The sequence below is a fragment of the Acanthochromis polyacanthus genome, chromosome 11, assembly GCF_021347895.1.
Source record: "Acanthochromis polyacanthus isolate Apoly-LR-REF ecotype Palm Island chromosome 11, KAUST_Apoly_ChrSc, whole genome shotgun sequence".
NCBI lineage: Eukaryota > Metazoa > Chordata > Actinopteri > Pomacentridae > Acanthochromis > Acanthochromis polyacanthus.
In genome coordinates, this window is record NC_067123.1 from 17,256,626 (window position 1) to 17,274,961 (window position 18,336).

General features: G+C 40.6%; 1 long non-coding RNA gene across 1 annotated transcript; it reads left to right on the top strand.

Moving 5' to 3' along the window:
• Positions 1-1,743: 1,743 nt before the first annotated feature.
• On the top strand, positions 1,744-17,874 carry LOC127536054 (uncharacterized). Its single transcript, XR_007945048.1, has 2 exons — positions 1,744-1,892; positions 15,047-17,874. It is a non-coding gene; the product is annotated as an uncharacterized LOC127536054 (long non-coding RNA).
• The last annotated feature ends 462 nt before the right edge of the window (positions 17,875-18,336 follow it).

Consider the following 18,336-nt stretch of genomic DNA (forward strand, 5'->3'; position numbering starts at 1 on the left):
GTGCTGTGAACCAGTTCAATAAACAAAGTAAATGATTTTTTTCACCTTGGTGCTTTGGTGGTGGAATCCTGCTGCAGGTTTGATCATTTCAAAAGTCTAATGTTTAGAGCAAGCTTATGGAACATTTCTCTAAAGTGTTATAAAAAAAATGGTAGTCAACCTGGAAAGTTTAAATGGGTAAAAATGACATTAAATTTGGTCATTTTCTCCTTAAACACTCATTGATTCTTTACACATCATAGTGAACACTGTAAAAATAAAATTATTTATACGGTAAAATTCCGGCAGCTGTGGTTGCCAGAACGCTACTGTTAAACTACGGTAAAACATTTTCTTCATTTATGGTAAATAAATGTATTGATACTGTTGATTGTACGGGTAAAAAATGTGCTTACTGTAAAAAAAAAAAAAGGGTTTTAATTTTTTTTAAATGTTTTTTTCCTGGAAAATGTACATGAAAATACCATATAAAATAAAGTTTGTGTGACGTATTATTATCAGCACAACAGTTAGTGTATTTAACACTTAATATATGTATTTTTAGCAATGACATACTGGATATGCAAACATTCTGGTTATCGGTGTCATAAATATTAAACTATATGTCTGTTATTAAAACAAAAATACTTCAATTTGACTGGGACAAACTATATTTTTACATGAAATAAATGCAAAAACGTTACTTGTTATAAATATTACAGTATGTTTCCATTATCAGCACAACAGTACGTACATTTAACTGTGAAAAATGGCATTCTTTTCAAGAAATGAATGCAAAAATTACAGTATGAATATTTTACACATATTAAATGACCGTGCAAGAGTAGTAAAATGTATTGTTTCAGTAGAAAAAAACTAATAAATAAAATTTTCTCCTGATTAACTTATTTACAGTGATTCAGAGTGATTTAAACTGGATCAAGCTGTTTTAGAGTTTACAGACTTTTGCTGTCATGGTTTGACGTTTTTTTGACCGTAAAATTTACGAGCATTTTTTACGGTGAATAAGACACATGATTGATGATGATTGGTTGTATACTGCTGAAACAAAGACATGAGGCAAAGATGACCCTGAACAAGGAAGTGAAAAGATGAAGGAGGGTTAGATATGCACTACCAACCGTTACTATGACTGCAAAGTAAATTAGAGCTCAGGATTTCAATCAGATTATTTACTGTTGCATTACAATAAATAGAATGAATGGCAAATACACTGTAATGCTTTGAATCATTCATAATAAAAGTGGGCTGTTAAGTCAAATTAGGTGTCAGGTATTCATTAGCTATTAACTATTCAACTTCATGGTCTTGTGTTAGTCACACAAAATATCACGACTGATGTTATACCACTAAATTCATGTTTAGATTGGGACCTTTAATGAACATGAAACCAGATGAAAAACAGCAATACCCTTTCCCTGCCTGTTACACAAAGGCACGTACACACAAGCACGCACACACCGAGGACAGTGAGTACAGTAGCCCCAGGCCCAGATGGTGCTCCTTCTCCACCAATGACGATGTTACATAAGTGGATTGAGCCCAGGAGCAGAGGCCTGCGTGCCTGCTTTACCGAGCCACGGTGGTGGATGGGATGCTTTCTGTGGAAAAAGTAAAAAGTGAGGGGGATGGGGGGGTGGGGGGTGGGGGGTGCGTTTGCGGTGCTTGAGGCTGGAGAGACAGACGCGTACGGCTTTAAATAGCTCTAATCCCACCCCCATCCTTGCACATGCATTCGGCCACTTTCCTGCCACTGGGTCTCTAACAGAGCACGGAGAGGTATCAGGCATCCACAGCCCCTTTCCACTCGGCTCTGGGGGTGTGTGTGGGTGGGGAGCTGTGTCTGGATGTGTGTCTGTCCGTGGACGTGCACGGCTGTGGGCGCACGGCGGGTAGGTGTTCGTGTGATGTGAATGTTGAGGCGATCCGAGCGGAGAGCCTGGGATTTAAAAGTGAAGGACAAATCGCAGGGTTTGGTCAGGGCAAGGACATGCGAATGACCTTGTCTTGCGATAAAACCGAGAAATACGGCGTTTGTGTCACAGATCGTGTCCCTGGCTTTTTATGAATGTTGTTTATGCAGTAATGCCCATTCCTAGATAAAAAGACAAGGTTATTGCAGAGCTGTCTGCTGCTTGTACGCAAGTGACCTAATGCATAACCTAATCTTCTGCTGCACACCAATATTCCCTACACCACCACCTACACAATCATGCTGACATGGGGCCACTGGGTAAATGCCATACAAATCAGCATTTGCTCATCCAGTCCCCCATTCCCTAGCTGCCTTCACCTGTCCATCACAACACCACCACCTCCGTTCTATTTCCCCTCCTTCCAACTCGACTTCTTTCATTCCATGCCTCCCTCAGAGGCAGCCATCTCCTCCTCTCATTGTCCCACTATCTTTTGTTGTCCTCCGCAACAAAAGGGAACACTTGAGGCTGTGATGCGTATGTTTTTTTTTCTCTGTGTGCGCTTGCATATGACAATGATGCTTCATTTCCCCCAGACTGGCTGCTTGGGTATAATAGCCGGTGTTTGACTGACTGTGGATTTGTGTATGCAGACTTAGTGCGCTGCCTCTTTAAGTCAGGAGTGTGACAGCTTGCAGCTATGCTCGATCCTTGCCCCCCTGCCATTATTGCTGCACACTGCTGTTTGCTGCCACACACATACACTTTGAGAGCATTATCTTGCGCACAATGACACACTGAGGCAAACAAAACAGGCCCACCAAGAGTGCCGTGCTTTTTTTGTTAATGAATTTTCAGAGGCTTTTATTTTTGTAACGCTTTTATTTTGCAGTGTGTACTAAATGCAAGGCTGCTGGGAAAAATCACAACTGTTTAATTATATCCATAGACTATAAAAGGCAAAATACACTCTTTATGTAATTTTAAGTAGTCATGAAAAGGCTACATGAAAAGTTATAAACAATTATAAATGAATACACATTTAAAACACTCTCAATGTGGTCCACTCACTGGATTTTTATTTGTACTTTTCAACAGTCTGTTATAGCTTAGTATGGTATAGCAAATTAATAAGCGGTAAAGTCATCTAAAGCTACTTACCACTGATTGGATGAGAAAGTGGGATGAATGCAGATGAAATTTAAGAATCTTTCATTCACAAGCCCTGTTCAGATATGGGATCCGTAACATTGCTGCTTCAACTGTCCAGATAACTAATAGCCTAGTTTATTTATGATTTCCTAAATATCGAAAATTTTGGGCATGTGTGATGATAATCTAACTGCTACTTTACCAACATTTAAATAAACGAAACCAACAGTTGTGATGGAGCTCAGGACTCTTTGGAGATGCACATATGATCCTGCTGCTTTCTGTTGCTGCAAATATTTTAATAGATTCTGGCAAAAAAAAAAAAATCCTTCAAGCAACTTCAGCTCCTATTAATGTCTTATGAGCAAAAAAAACACAAAACAACAAAACAAAAATAAAACAGATTCATTATTGGTGAGAATCATTAACTTATGCAGTTAGCTGTCTGTTTTTTTACAAGGTAAAGTTTTATTTTCATTGACATGGCTGAATGGATGTGAAACTGTAGGGCAAAGTGAATGGGATATGTGTGTTGTGATTTTGCTACACAAACTGTCTTGTGTTCTCTGTGATGCTTGTACATCAATGTTCTGACTGCATGCGTTTGTCTCTGAGCAATATATTCCAATCAAAATGACAGAGGTAATGCTAGTGAGGCTGTTTAGTAACGGCCAACACAAGCAGAATAACTTTAGCACATTTAATGGCCCACACTAACAGGAGCACCTTCTAACCTTCACTCAGTTCTACAAACTGGTTTACAATGTGTTCTTCATTCACGCTTTCACACACACAGCAATAGTGGCCGATCTGCCATGCAAAGTGCTTGTCGACCATTTGGAGCAACTTGGGTTTGAGCATCTTGCCCAAGGACACTTAGACACACAGGCATCCATCCATCCATCCATCCATCCATCCATCCATCCATCTTCTTCCTCTAATCCAGGGTCGGGTCATGGAGACAGCAGACGAAGCAGGTCATTCCTGACGTCCCTGCCCCCAGCAACGATTTCCAGTTCTTCCTGGGGGATCCCGAGGCGTTCCCAGACTTCAGACTCGTCCGTGTATGGTGCCATAATTATCCGTGGAGCTCTGATTTACACGCGTGGGGAGAAGACTTTTGACCCTTTGTGGGCGGATACCAGTGCTCGCCACAACCTCCCTATGATTGGCTGTCTGCGACAGCAAGAACTCACCCCCCCACGTGGGATGCCACTGTATACAAGAGAGGAAATGACACAGTCAGCTGGAGCCCCTTTGATGCTGCTGCCACTGTTCTGCAGCTCCGCCGAACACACACAGAACCGAGCCCGGATCTCCAACTGCCGGTAGGTGAGTGTCTCCACGTATTTCTGCCCCTTAACGGGAGGTCTCAGTGCTCCATTCCGGGGCTGTCAGCCTTTAGTACAGCGAAGTTAGCTCCATTGCTAACAGCAGTTACCCAGGTGGACTGGCCAGAATCGGCCCAGAAGCCCAGCTTGTCTACACCCCATGGACTTGAAATGTACCCCTAATTATAGAATCACTCTTAAACTCCCTGTCAGAATCACTGGAGTAGACACGCTGGGCTTCTGGGCCGATTCCGGTCAGTCCACCTGGGTAACTGCCGTTAGCAATGGAGCTAACTAACGTCTAATCGCTGTACTAAAGGCTGACAGCCCCCCCCGTTTAGAGCCAGAAATACGTGGAGACACTCACCCACCGGCAGTTGGAGATCCGGGCTCGGTTCTGTGTGTGTTCAGCGGAGCTGCAGAACAGCGGCAGCAACATCAAAGGGGCTCCAGCCGACTGTGCCCACCTGGGGGGTGAGTTCTTGCTGTCGCAGACAGCCAATCATAGGGAGATTGTGGCGAGCACTGGTATCCGCCCACAAAGGGTCAAAAGTCTTCTCCCCACGCGCGTAAATCAGAGCTCCACGGATAATTATGGCACCATACACGGACGAGCAGCAGTGTCTCCACGCGCATAAGAGGCTCCTCGCGCGCAGAGACATTGCCACGCGAGCGCAGTGTTTTTTGCACCCGTGGAGACTTTTATCCGCTCGCGCGGGGTACGTGTTTCGCGCGCGACTTTTGACCCAAATTTGACGCCATACTCACCTTATCTCTAAGGCTGAGCCCAGTTATCCTGCAGAGAATGTTCATTTTGGCCACTTGTACCTACAATCTAATTCTTTCGGTCACTACCCAGAGCTCACGACCATAGGTGAGGGTTGGAATGTAGATGAACTGGTAGGTCGAGAGTTTCACCTTACAGCTCAGTTCCCTCTTCACTACAACGGTTTGGTACAAAGCAAACAATTTAATAATTCAATTAGTGGACAACCTGCTCTACCACCTAAGCTGCGGCAGCACCATTGAATATTAGCTATTAACAGTTAGCTATTAATATAATTGGCTACCTATCAATTATCAATTTCTTTAAAAAAAGACAGATGAATATTTATGAAGTACATCTAGTATATATTCTACAGCCCTGTTCACATGCGAAGCAATTTGCTCGTTGCCCATTGATTTGCTATCGACAGTTTCCAGGCTCTTGTTGCCTAGGTAACCCTGCAGTGTGTCGGTGAAATTGTCTGGTCTACACATACGCACTTCAGTAGATGCTGGTAAACTGATTAGTCATTTACAAACAATAAATTAATATGCTGACATTTGTGGGGAAACTCAGGGCTCGACGTGAGGAGGACTGCTGTACAATAAGTGATTTACCTGAAAAACTGTCACTGTGTGCGACAGCTCACCTGTCTGAAGTAAAGAAACTTACACAGGATCATTGCCTGTTAGATCCTCCCTGGTCTCTATAGCTAGCTAACCCACACAACAAACATTTCATACGCCGGTAACTTTGTCCTTAAATGAGCTGTGATGCGCTCAAGTTTGTTGAGGTGCTCTTCCATTTCGATGTGGTTGAAATGGTACGAGCCAAAGAAGTGTGTGTTTTTTTCTTGCACCAAACAAATTTCCTTGACATTCCACAGCTTCTGATCAGCACATCTTCAGTCTCATCTATGTTTGATTCACGCTGCATCCTCACCCTACAGAGCAGCACCCCCCACCCACACAGATCATTCAGTGGCTACAACAGCTCAGTGGACCTTCTGTACAGTAAACCAGTGAGTCCCTCTCAGATGCATTTATACTTAGTTTTTGATACCACACCCAAGATGATAAAGTCACTACTTGTGAATCTAAACATGATTTACTTGACAGAAAAGACTGTCAGTTAACTGAATGCATTATATACCATCCATTCCTATATTAAGTCTGACTGCAAACTATGCAGCTTCATTTGTGTTTAGCAGATCACATACAGCTGAGCAGGTTTTATTGAAAATTGTATGATTCAACCCAGCTGACCAGATAGTTGAAATTGAAGAATGGTCTTCAAAGGACATAAAGTAGTCATCAGTTGGCTGTATGTCACAGCTAGCTGCAGTAAAAACTTCGTACACAAGCTCCCTAGTTTGACTTTGTTGTTGAAAAGGTTGGTTTGTCATGGTTCTTAGATGGGTATGTGATCCCTGACTCACTGCTCTGAAGAGGAGTATAAATGTCCACTCAATGAACTTTCAGACTTTGGGCATATGTTCCTTTATGTCAAGTTCATGTTTACGAGGCAGCGAGATTTTAACTCGAAATATACAATAAGCCAAAACCCTACCAAACAAAAACATGTGATAGCACTGTTGGTCCACAGTGCAAAATGTCACAGAAAAAGCCGTAAAACTACAATAGAAATATGGAAAAACAAGAGTGTTGTGGTTAGTGTTTGCACAGGTGTAATTTACTGAAAATATTTTACCTTTTCCTAACGCTTATCCATTTTGGTGCTTAAATTTAACCAGGTATTACTACTGCATAGCAAACAGGGACTGAAAGTTACACAAAGCAGAGACTGCAATGCATTTGAATGAGTGTATCTTAATCCAAATTGTGGTATTTTCCAAAGCTTAGCTAAGTAGTTTTGGTTCCTCAACTGAACTGACTATTTTTGTAGTATAAACAAAAAAAAAAAAAAAAACAGAAACAGAACCTGAAAGGAAACATGCCACTCAAACCCAAGTCGCTTGGTGAAAGTTGCATGACTTATACCTCCCTCATCCCTCTAGCCTTACTGTGTGGATTCTGTTACTCTTCATATATAGGCCGTATGACATGACACTTGCAAGTCACATGCTGTGGACATGTCAGTAGAAAAGAATAAACTTATCACAGTTTGACAAATTTATTGTGAAACTAATGAGCTTTTGTGCTGTGGACAAACATTGCTTGCAAAAACTTGTCATTGAACTGGTAAGAAAAAAAAACCAAAAGTTATTCAAAATAGAGTGTAAAAAATACTTACAATATATACATGTCAGACTACATATGTATATATTCATATATTCACACCTAAATAGACACATAAATATACACTGCCTGTCCAAATGATAAATATGTTTCAGCAGCAACAACTTATTTAACCCTAGCTGATCCATTGAGCTCATTGAGAATGAGTGGTTCAGGGAGCGTGAGACATCATTTTCACAAATGGATTGGCCTCCACAGAGTCCAGACCTCAGCCCCCCTGAGAATCTTTGGCATGTGCATGAGTGGTCTGACTCTCTCATCATCAACACAACATCTTGGCAAAAAAATTAACGCAACTCTGGACATCTGGACAGAAATAAATGTTGTGCCATCGCAGAAGCTTATCGAAACAATGCCGCAGTTCACTGTGCAATGTGCACATACTCAAAGCTCTAGGTGGTCCAACAAATTATTAGAATGTGCGACTTTCCTTTTAGATGGTGCACATATGCACACCTTCATACATACTCATCTGCCCACATTTATTGCATAAAAAGTGTGATGATCACCTAACTTTAGGGCATGTTTCAAGTCTGAAATATATTAGACAGTGGGTGAACAGCCTCTTCTTACAGTCATCATGCTGGAGAAATAGGCAGGTGGAAAGATCTCAGCTATTTGACAAGTACTAGTTGTAGCATTTTAGAAGCGGCAAGCAGTGATGAGTACCTGTCGACACTGGTCTATCCCTGAATCAAGGTGGTAAGGATCTGCTGCCAACATCTTGACATTGATGTTCAGAGATCGTGCAGGTCCCATGTCTCTGTGGTTTTGGTATAATGCAAAAGAACAACAATGTAAGACAGAGCTGGTCACAATGTTTTGGCTCAGCAGTTCAAGCCCTGTTTGTTTTGGCTTTCTCGTCTCTGTTAACCTAAAGATATTGAATCCAGTAATCACATACGTTTTATTAGACACACTTGTGCGACCCAGTGCAATCCAAAATAACAACCCTGCAATAATCTGCAAAAAAACTGCTTTCAGTTTTGTTGATGCTGTCAGAGAGGTGTTCAAACACCAACCAACAGGTTCCTGATTTTAATGATGTGACTGGTGGCTTTTCATTTCCCATTGTAATTGCTGTCATGATGCTCCATTATGAAATCAATACCAGATTTTTACTGCTATGCATTCATTTAATGTGAACATGTCAGTGCTGTTTGGCAGAACTGAATGGTGTTTTCCTGTGGCTCATACAGTATGCTTAAGAAAAAGCCACAATAAAGGGTAATATGGTATCTGTGAATTATAGCATTTGTCATGGATGTCAGTCATCTCCCTCTCTCACCCCGACTGAGTCAGCACTCAATGACACATATTTATACCTACTAATTTAGAAAGCTGTGCTTTTAGCATTATGAGAATCCCGAGATGTTGTGGCCTCACAGTGTCACACATTCAACCAACCCAGTGAATTGCAATTAGAGGGGTTCAGTACATGAATGAGTCCTCAACCCTGAGTGTAATGAATCATCGCTGGCACTAACTACATCAGTAGCATCTTGCTTTGAAGTTTCTCTCAGCTGTGGTTGAAAGCACCATTGTTAAATCAGCCATCTTATACAGTTGTGAGATAAAGCCGAGGCACTTAAACATTACATATCTTGTTGATTTTTTGAAGTGAAGAGAAGTGAATACAACCCCCACGGCATTTTCTTTTAAAATGAGTCATTTTCCACTGCAGTCTATGACAAACTGTGGTATATGATGAAGGAGAGTTTATTAGGTATCAACACAGGGTGTGAAAACAATCTCGTATGCCAAAACTACTATTTATTTTTCTCTAAATAATTAATGTTGCAGTAACTGCTTCTTACAGCTAGTTACTAAATTATGAACTGTCTACACCATGTTCATATTTATCCAGCTTGAAACAAGACTCAATAAGGCAGTGTGAGTCAATAACAGACTGAGCTCACTAAGGGTTCAGGTTCAGGTTATGACTAATGTGAAGTAAGTAACTGATAGTGTTTGGAAACTCACTAAGAAATGTAATCAGTTATTTAAAACATGCTACTTGCTGAGAAGTTGCATTTCTCCTCTATAACTTGTGCCTAACCACCTTCATTTACCTCCAGTTGTTACTCTAAGTGGACACATCTGTCTGTCCCCTAAACCAAGGAAGAACACATTTGCTAGCAGAAAGACAAGCACTGTCATAAAACTGGATAATCCAATGAAAAAATACACACACACTCACACACGCACGCACGCACGCACACACGCACACACGCACGCACACACAAAAAACAACCAGCAGGGCTGCCATACTGCACAATCCCTCTTCCCTTGAAAATTTGCAGTGTTGTATGTTGCTGGCTGGAGGTGGTTTTGCCCAGAGTGAATGGGACTTAACACACAGATGCCAGAAAGAGAGGACAGAGCTCAGAGCTGCCTTGAATAAGCAGTCGATGGCAGGCCTATTCCTGCATCCTACATCTGGTGAGTCAGACTAATATTTAGCAGACATATGTGCTATTCCAGTGATCTAAAGTATTGGTGGGCTGCTGGGCTCTTAAAGACTAATGAGTTACCAACAGATCCTTTAAGAATGCAAGTTGTGAGATACCAGATGAGACGGTTTTAGTACAATCCCCAGCACCTTTCTGGAAGTTCATGGTTTGTCCCTGCTTGAACAAACCATGAACGTCCCATAAGCCATAAGAACTTATCAAAATTGCCCACTAATACCTGCCAATTTCTTCCTCATTCAAGACACTGACTACGAGAACAGACTCTTCCATAACTATCTGATATATCCCAAACTTTGACCTGTGGCATGATCACCAGATAACCAATGTCACTTTATCTGCCAGTGGTCATCAATCTTTGGCTCATCAGTATATTATGTGATAATGTGTATTTAACAGAAACAGATCTGCCCATTAGATAGTACCTGCTTTATCTTGTAGAGGGTTGTGGGCTGAAATTTATCCCAGCTGAGCAGGGTACATCCTGTACACGTCGCCAGTCCATTACACACAGCACTGACTGTTTTATTTATCATTTGGTGGTCATTTGGGTTATAATTAATCTAATGGGATAGATGGATAATGAAATCATGGCCAGCTGACAGGTTGATGTTCATCACAATGGAGAGTAAAGTCTTAACTCAAACTGATCAGCAGATGTCATTCAAAACCCAACATCTATTTTAAAAGAAATACATAGATAATCCAGTAGCATGTTTTTTCAGGCAACACTAATACAAAAATAACAAATATTTAAGCTGGCTGTTTCATAAAAATAAAACAGGCTTGCGGATCACTGAGGCTGTACTCGACAGCAGCCTTTACAACTGTAGACTGTGTAAAAGATGGACAAAGTCAATGAAGAAGTGACTTAAACGTGTATTCTTTCTAACAATCAGCAGAGGACACACCTCTGACTTCAAGAATAAGTCAAATTTTCTAAAAGTCTAGGAGAAAATGATCCTACTTCTCTCTTGATTTGCTACTGGAATAAGCTTTTTCCTAGCAGGTTTATAGTTGGCTAGTTCTAAAGCTAGTTCTAACGCAAAAAGTACCACTGAGGCTAATGGGAATACCATCACTTTTGCCCCTACATGGTCATAAACCAAAGTATTGAACAAAGTGGATGAATTCTAGACAAAACCTCACTCAGTCACCAAGGTCAGTGAGATTCATCATCTGGGAAACATAATTGTTCAAAATTGTTGTGTGTTGCGTTGTGTTGACATACATCAATGTGGTACTGTCATCTTTAGAGTCATGCTGCTAACAAAACAATGTTATTTGTGCTTGCTTGTAATCTTTGTAATGGAGTCACTGTCTTCAATTTATTACAAATATGTCTTTGGTATTTCCAACTGCAAATTCAATAATTAACCATAACAGTCATTTTATTAGTTTTGTTTTGTATTTGAAGTCACTGCAGGTAAATTCTGACTTAGCAATTTCCCTGTTAATTTACACGACCAATATTTACAACTGTGTATCATAACTTAAAATATATAAAAAAGTAACAAATTAATATCAGTCTCAACTAACCACCATTGCTGATTACTGGGCTTCTTTGTTCTCTCCCTCAATCTCCATCCCAATCTTCCCGTCATGCTGCAGGCAACTAAACAGATCCTTTGTTTTGAGTCTTTGAGATGCCATAAAAAAGCAGACTTTGTTCTGTGCTCTCTCTTTCTCTCTGTCATCCCTCCCGCCCTGCTTCTCCCTTTCCACCAAACCAGCAGATGGTTAATGATTCATGGACTGGGTGCACACGTGCTATTGTGAGTGTAGCATTACTCCGCGGACGTGCAGAGAACAAGCGACAGACTACTGCATGCTAAATGGGCCTGCTAAAGGCTGACACTTGACAGCATGTAATTTGTAATCAATATGTGTAAATTATCATTGAATAAAGTGCTGGAATCATGTGACCTATTGCTGCGTTACAATCAGGTTATTTTACATAGAGTGGGGTAAGGCTTTGGAAAGATTTTGATCAGTTTAGACATGCTATATTAGTTAGTTCGTGCAAGACGTGCACAAGGGAGTGTGACATGAGAGCGGGTACAAACGTGTGTGTGAAGTGTTTATCAGAGCCAAAGCAGTAATCATTGACTCAGAACCAGCCTTCAAAGTCTAGCCTAAGTTGTGTTGAGCAGCTGGTTTTTGTTTCTTGTTTCTTGCCATTAAAATCCAATCAGATCATTTCCCCTGGCTCTCCCTCAGTTGTGCTATCTCTTTTTGCATCTCATACTCTCTTCTCAAACTCCACCTCTCCTGCCGCTTGCCCTCTTTCTAAACTTAACACCCTAGGGATGCACCGCTCCTCGGGTTACAAACCTCCTTCCTGCCATCCCTCCAGCTACCACCACCACAACTACAGCCATTCAGTTTTTGGAATATACAAAAGATAGCGGTAGCTGCCTATTGGCCTGCTGAGAACCTGTCTGCTCAACAGAAACCCACAAGGTGACAGTTTGTTGAAAGGAAATGCAATCACTCCCCATCCATTCCTTCCTTCAACCAGACAGACAATAAGAGGAAGTGATTAAACAAACGCCAAGCTTTTAAAACTCCTTTACAACAGTGATATGCTGACAAGTTCACATGCATTTCGTTTAATCTAAAAACAGTGTAATGTAAAGCCGGAGCTTTTCCAGCGCTGTCGAGTGCATTAAGGAACAACCGTAAAGCTGAGAAAGGAGGTCACATCCAGCAGTCTGTGAAACACTTTCACTCCTCCCGGGGAGTGGACTACCTACTGCCATACACAGCAACTTCTTCTCCACAGGCAGCTGACATTACTCTCATTCCATGCATTTGTGAGCAGAACACTCAACGGGAAGGAAATTCAAAGAATTCACTTTCAACTTGAATGTGGCACCATTTCAGTGTCAGAATAGCACTCAGGCGATATGAGAGCTGCAATTGTGTAGCAGCAAACTGATTTAGGGTCCAGGTACAATTTCTACCTGGACCTCTTCTCACCTAGACAGTCCCACAGTGCTGTGGGCAAATCTATCTTCTAAAGTGGGAGAAAACTCTGGATTGTTTGCATTTTTTTAACCAATTGTCAGCAACAGTGGTCCTGCAAAATAGTATCAGACTGAATTATTTGGTGGTGAATTTACAAGCAGGTAGGTGAGCAGCGTCATTAAAAGGGCTAATTCACCAGAAAAACCAAGCAGGAATATTTTATTGCATGAGCCAAATCTTCATTGGAACTCGACGTTTTTAAAAGTGTAGGTTTCTGCTCGGAGGTTGCTTCCTGTACTGAAGAGAATTAATAAAACAGAAATGTGGAAGGGGATGAGAGAGCCTTGTGTAATGGCAGGTTTTTAACAAAAGTCCACATCAGGTAACTCAGATTAACCTGGATCCTGCTCATTTTATTAGGCTTCAGCTCACTTTGCACAGTAAAATTAAACACAAATTACATTTCAAATGACAATTGGAATACAGCCTGGAAGGAGGCCCAGACACAAACAGCTAAAACTAATTTAAAATCCCAACAGTATAACTGGTTAATGCAAACTTACATGACCCCTGTGAAGACAAATAAACAATAACAGCAACTAGTGCAGGGCAACGATTTAAAATCGCAATTAAAAATTTTGTTATGTGGAAAATTTAAAAGTAGTGTATTCTGCATTTTCATTTTTTTAAAAGTACTTCTATATAAACAAAAATGCAATTACAATTGGTTTACAAACACTTTGAACAAATAAAATTGTTTTAACAGCAGTATTGCCTTTCCACAGTTGCAGTTAAAACACTTCTTTTAAATCTCAACTTAAACATTGATGTAATCAAATAAAATAAAACCAAAGCTATTTACCATGACAAAGGCATTTATGTTTTATTTGGTTTGTTATAGAAAAACAAGTTGGCCTCAGAGTCCAGAGCCACCATCATAACACTATAACAGGAACACAACTGTTCATATTTATGGAAAATAACTCTTATTTTCATTTTTTGGAGTGATAATATATACTTCTTACCTGGAAGTGCTGGGGTCAGGAGCTAATTATCCTAGCTTAGTATAAACTTCAATAACATTCATACATTCTCCATACACCACTTTATCCTCATTAGGGTCATGGGGGGTGCTGGAGCCTATCCCACCTGACTCGGGCGAAGGTAGGGGAAAACCCTGGACAGGTCGCCAGTCTGTCGCAGGGCTACATATACAGACAAACAATCACACTCACATTCACACCTACGGGCAATTTAGAGTTATCAATTAACCTCAGCATATTTTTGGACTGTGGGAGGAAGCCAGAGTAAATGGAGAAAACCCATGCATGCACAGGGAGAACATGCAAACTCCATGCAGAAAGATCCCAGGATCTTATTGCTGCAAGGCGAAAGTGCTAACCACTACTCCACTGTGCAGCCCACTTCAATAAGATGCCATAAAAATATATTAACAGCTTCAGTCCGTCTGGCAATTAACTGGCGCAAGTAAGCCACATAAGAAAGAAAAAACTATGTTTAGTCAGACAGAAAATGTGTCACAAAATATAGAACAGAAATGGATGCTGCCATATTACATGCAGGGGACGCCATTTGTTACCAAAGTCTGCCCGGAGAGATAGAAACTTGGAATCATAAGTGTTTACTGCCCAACCCAGAAGCAAGCATACACCCCTTGAACTTCATCAAGCCCAGCTGCTGCAATCCAGACTGTGTTGGACTGTTGGACTGTGAACGTTCGATATATTCTGATGGCTAAAACAAATAGCTAGTGGTCCAGGGAGCTGCCTGACCATGTCCTCTTCTGGTTTATTATTTATCATTTTTGTTGATTGGTTGCATGATTTCAGTCAGTTTTCTCTTCTAGTCTTGTGTCTTTATAGTTATATCTATACTACCAATCAAAAAATTTGGACACACTTTCTCATTCAAATGAATTAATAGCATTCAAATGAATGAGAAAGTGTGTCCAAACTCTTGGAACAATACTGTATGTGCTTTACTTTGGCTAACATGTTCATATAGTGTTTTCATACTTGCACTTCAGTTTTCTGTCAGTCTCGTCACTTCCTCAGTGCATTTATAAGCACTACTGCGTGTTGTTAGCTGATTTTAATTAGCTTTGTGTCTTCTGCCCACTATAGTGTGTGCTTGTCCTCTCTCTTTCTGTACTTCTCTGCAGGAGCTGCATGGATCTGATCTGTGGTGACTGGCCCCACTGACCTGTCCAGAGTTTAGACTCTGTCTGTTTATTTCTGCTATCATTATCTCTCCCTCCTTTTCCCTCACATATAGAGACAACCAAGCACACCTACGGACAATTTTAGAGTTACCAATTAACCTCAGCATATTTTTGGACTGTGGGAGGAAGCTGGAGTACCCGAAGAAAACCCATGTGTGCACAGGAAGAGCCTGAAAACTCCACGCAGAAAGAACCCAGGAAGGCCGCAATGCAAACCAGGGATCTTCTAGCTACAAGGCGAAAGTGCTAACCACCAATCCACTGTGCAGCGTTGAAAATCTCTCATAATATTCCTGAGTGAACATCTGAAAGTGTCGCCTCACAGCCACATTATTCAGACCAGTTGCCCATCACATCGACATCTGCTGTGTTACAATTTCTCCATTCATTTCTTAAGCCAGATCAAAACAATAACATTCAGCTTTCCTGAATTTTGGCAATGGTGGTAATGTATGTCTGTCATTAAATGCAGGTCCAACAATCTAACCTCAAAATGCAAAGGTTTGTGAATGTTTGCATTTCTTTGTGTTTCTGGCTGATTCAAAGGTGCAAACAAGTCAAATTATACTGAGCTACACAAACTGGGCCTGGAATCAAGTTTGTTTTGACTGCACCCTTTGGCTTTTGTGCTGGTGGAATAACAAACCTGTGTGTAATTTTTGTTCAAAAAATGTCCTGGTTTATTTGTAAATTAACAGTGTAAGCCTGGAGGTGAAAATGAATCAAATGAAAGATAATGGAAAATGAGAAAAGGGAACTTTAGTTGATGTTTGCTCTACTTCATAATCTACACTAAATACATTTTGGAACCACTTAGGCCAGGGTGTGGCAAAGCATCGCACCACTCCAGACTGCCATAAACCACAGATGTTTTCTCATTGTAATTTGAACCCATCCCAAGAGCTGCTCCCTGCTCCCACTACACATCTTGTCTTATAAAATGTCAAACAGGATTTGACTATGTCTGTTAAGAATTTATGTGTCATGGTACAGGAATTTATTCTGCTGTTTTACATAAATTGACAGTATGTTATAAAATCTAGAAATTAACTGCCAGAGTCTTGAGTCAGGAAGTTTGAGTCAAACTTTAGTGAAAAATGCAGACTTGAGAACCAATTTGTGAGTGTTTTAGATTAGATTTACTTTAGACTTCCCACAGATCCAACCTGAAAGGCAGAAGTCGGTTATTTCTGACAGCAGCAGGCAGGTCGTCTTGTATTTCGTAACCTCTTGGCCTTTAACCCAGTTAAGAAAATCGTTGACCAAAAGAACGGGCTCAGTGTTTTCTCCCTGATTGTCACATTTTGAGTAATGTTGTCTCAGTGTTTGCCATAAGACTTATTAGCTAGTTTCAGCTTTAAATTACGCATAGCTTTTCCTTCAATTCATTCATTTCAGCAGTTACACTGAGAAATAGCATGTTACTTTTAGTGCAATGCTCACTGTAACACTTGTCCATTGGCTGCATGATACACCTAGTGTTTGATTGTTATGTCCTGGCAGACTTTGCACGCACAGCCTACACTCTATTGGTTGACCAGTGCTGGTTGACCGTACAGGTTTCCATCCTCCCATAAAAACTGACCCGATAGATCATTTGTACAGCCTGCTTATTACTACCTGTAGTTACATTATATTGTGACAGCACCACCCTAGAGGATGTAGTACTTATGATAGGAGCAAGGGAAAAAGTGATGCGATGCGGTTATTCAAATACAAGGTCAACACTAGAAAAGTACTCAGAGAGCGCAGTATTCCGCCAATATAGAATGTGGCAATTTAATATAGATGTACCCACAAACAAAATGTCCTTGTGCTGAGCACAGTTGTGTGTTATTCATCTGTATGTAATGAATAGATAACAAATAGCATGACTTCAATATGTGGCGGGCGGCGGAAATTGAGAGTACTCGGAAACACCCCCATGATGTAATCAAATGTTCCTTGTATCGTTACTGATGGATAAGTCCTGATAAGTCCGTAGCAGGTGATTTGTAGCAGGATCACAATCATGTGATCATCAGGCGCTATCTCGCAATGATACAGAAATCTTTAGCGAATCCGTGGTTCCAGACTATAATCTGCATCACTGAAAAAAATGTAATCACTCGGTCCTTGTGTCATTTCTGACCTTCCCTGAAAATTTCATCCAAATCCGTTGGTCTGTTTTTGAGTAATGTTGTGAACAGACAAAGAGATGGACAGACAGACGGACGAATGTACACTGATTGTCATTCCTTGGCAGAGTACTAAGAAGGAAGTTGGGGGTGTTTCGATGGGTCAACTAAATATTAGACTTTAACATTGGAGATCTCCGTATGTTTGTCAGTGTTGCTTTTATCCATGGCTGTTCAATAACCTTCACAGCATGTTTATTTGACAACAAAGAACTGCTGTTTGTTTCTTGTTTCAAACTGAAAGCTGACATTTTTTTTAAAACCATAACCACTGCATAACCCTCAATGCAGGTTAAAGAATTTGTTCTTTTCTTTTGCATATGAACAAATCTGGCTTTTAAAGGTTGTTGCAACATTTTTTGGAGTTCTCGCAAACAATGTCTATACATTTACTAACTGATGGCAAAACAAAAATAATCAGATTACCATCTGCATTTTGCACAATCTTCCAAATTTCCAGAAAAATCTGCAAAAGAATTGCCAGTTTAAGTGACTGTTGACTAACTTTATGTGAATTTAAAGATCAGCAATTACAGTTTTTGTCAGATTCAGTGAATGTCTTCTTGTGATCCATTAAATGTATTTTCTGTATGTGTGCAGGAAAAAAATCCTGCGTTTACCCAGCCCTAGCTCTGTGAATGGGAAGCAAAGTGACTTTAACCGATCCACACACTATTCCAATGTGTCCTGTGCACTTACAAACTGTGCACATTTGTGACAGAAGGAAAGGGAGGTGAAAGATGGGGGTAAAGAGAGCAGTGGGAGCAAGAGAACTTGTAAATGTGGAACATACTATCTAAAATCTATATGTTGCTGTTCAGCGTTTTGCACTTAAACACCAAGCCACATTCCTCGTACGTCAAAAGCAATTCTGATTGTGTGTCTGAATATGCTGATTAGATAGATAGATAGATAGATAGATAGATAGATAGATAGATAGATAGATTAAACCTCATTCCTGCAGCAGGGAAATTTTCGGTGTTACAGCAGCAGAAAGAGGACAAAGCAAAAGAGCAGCATACAATGCACACAGTGCACAGATATAAATAGGTA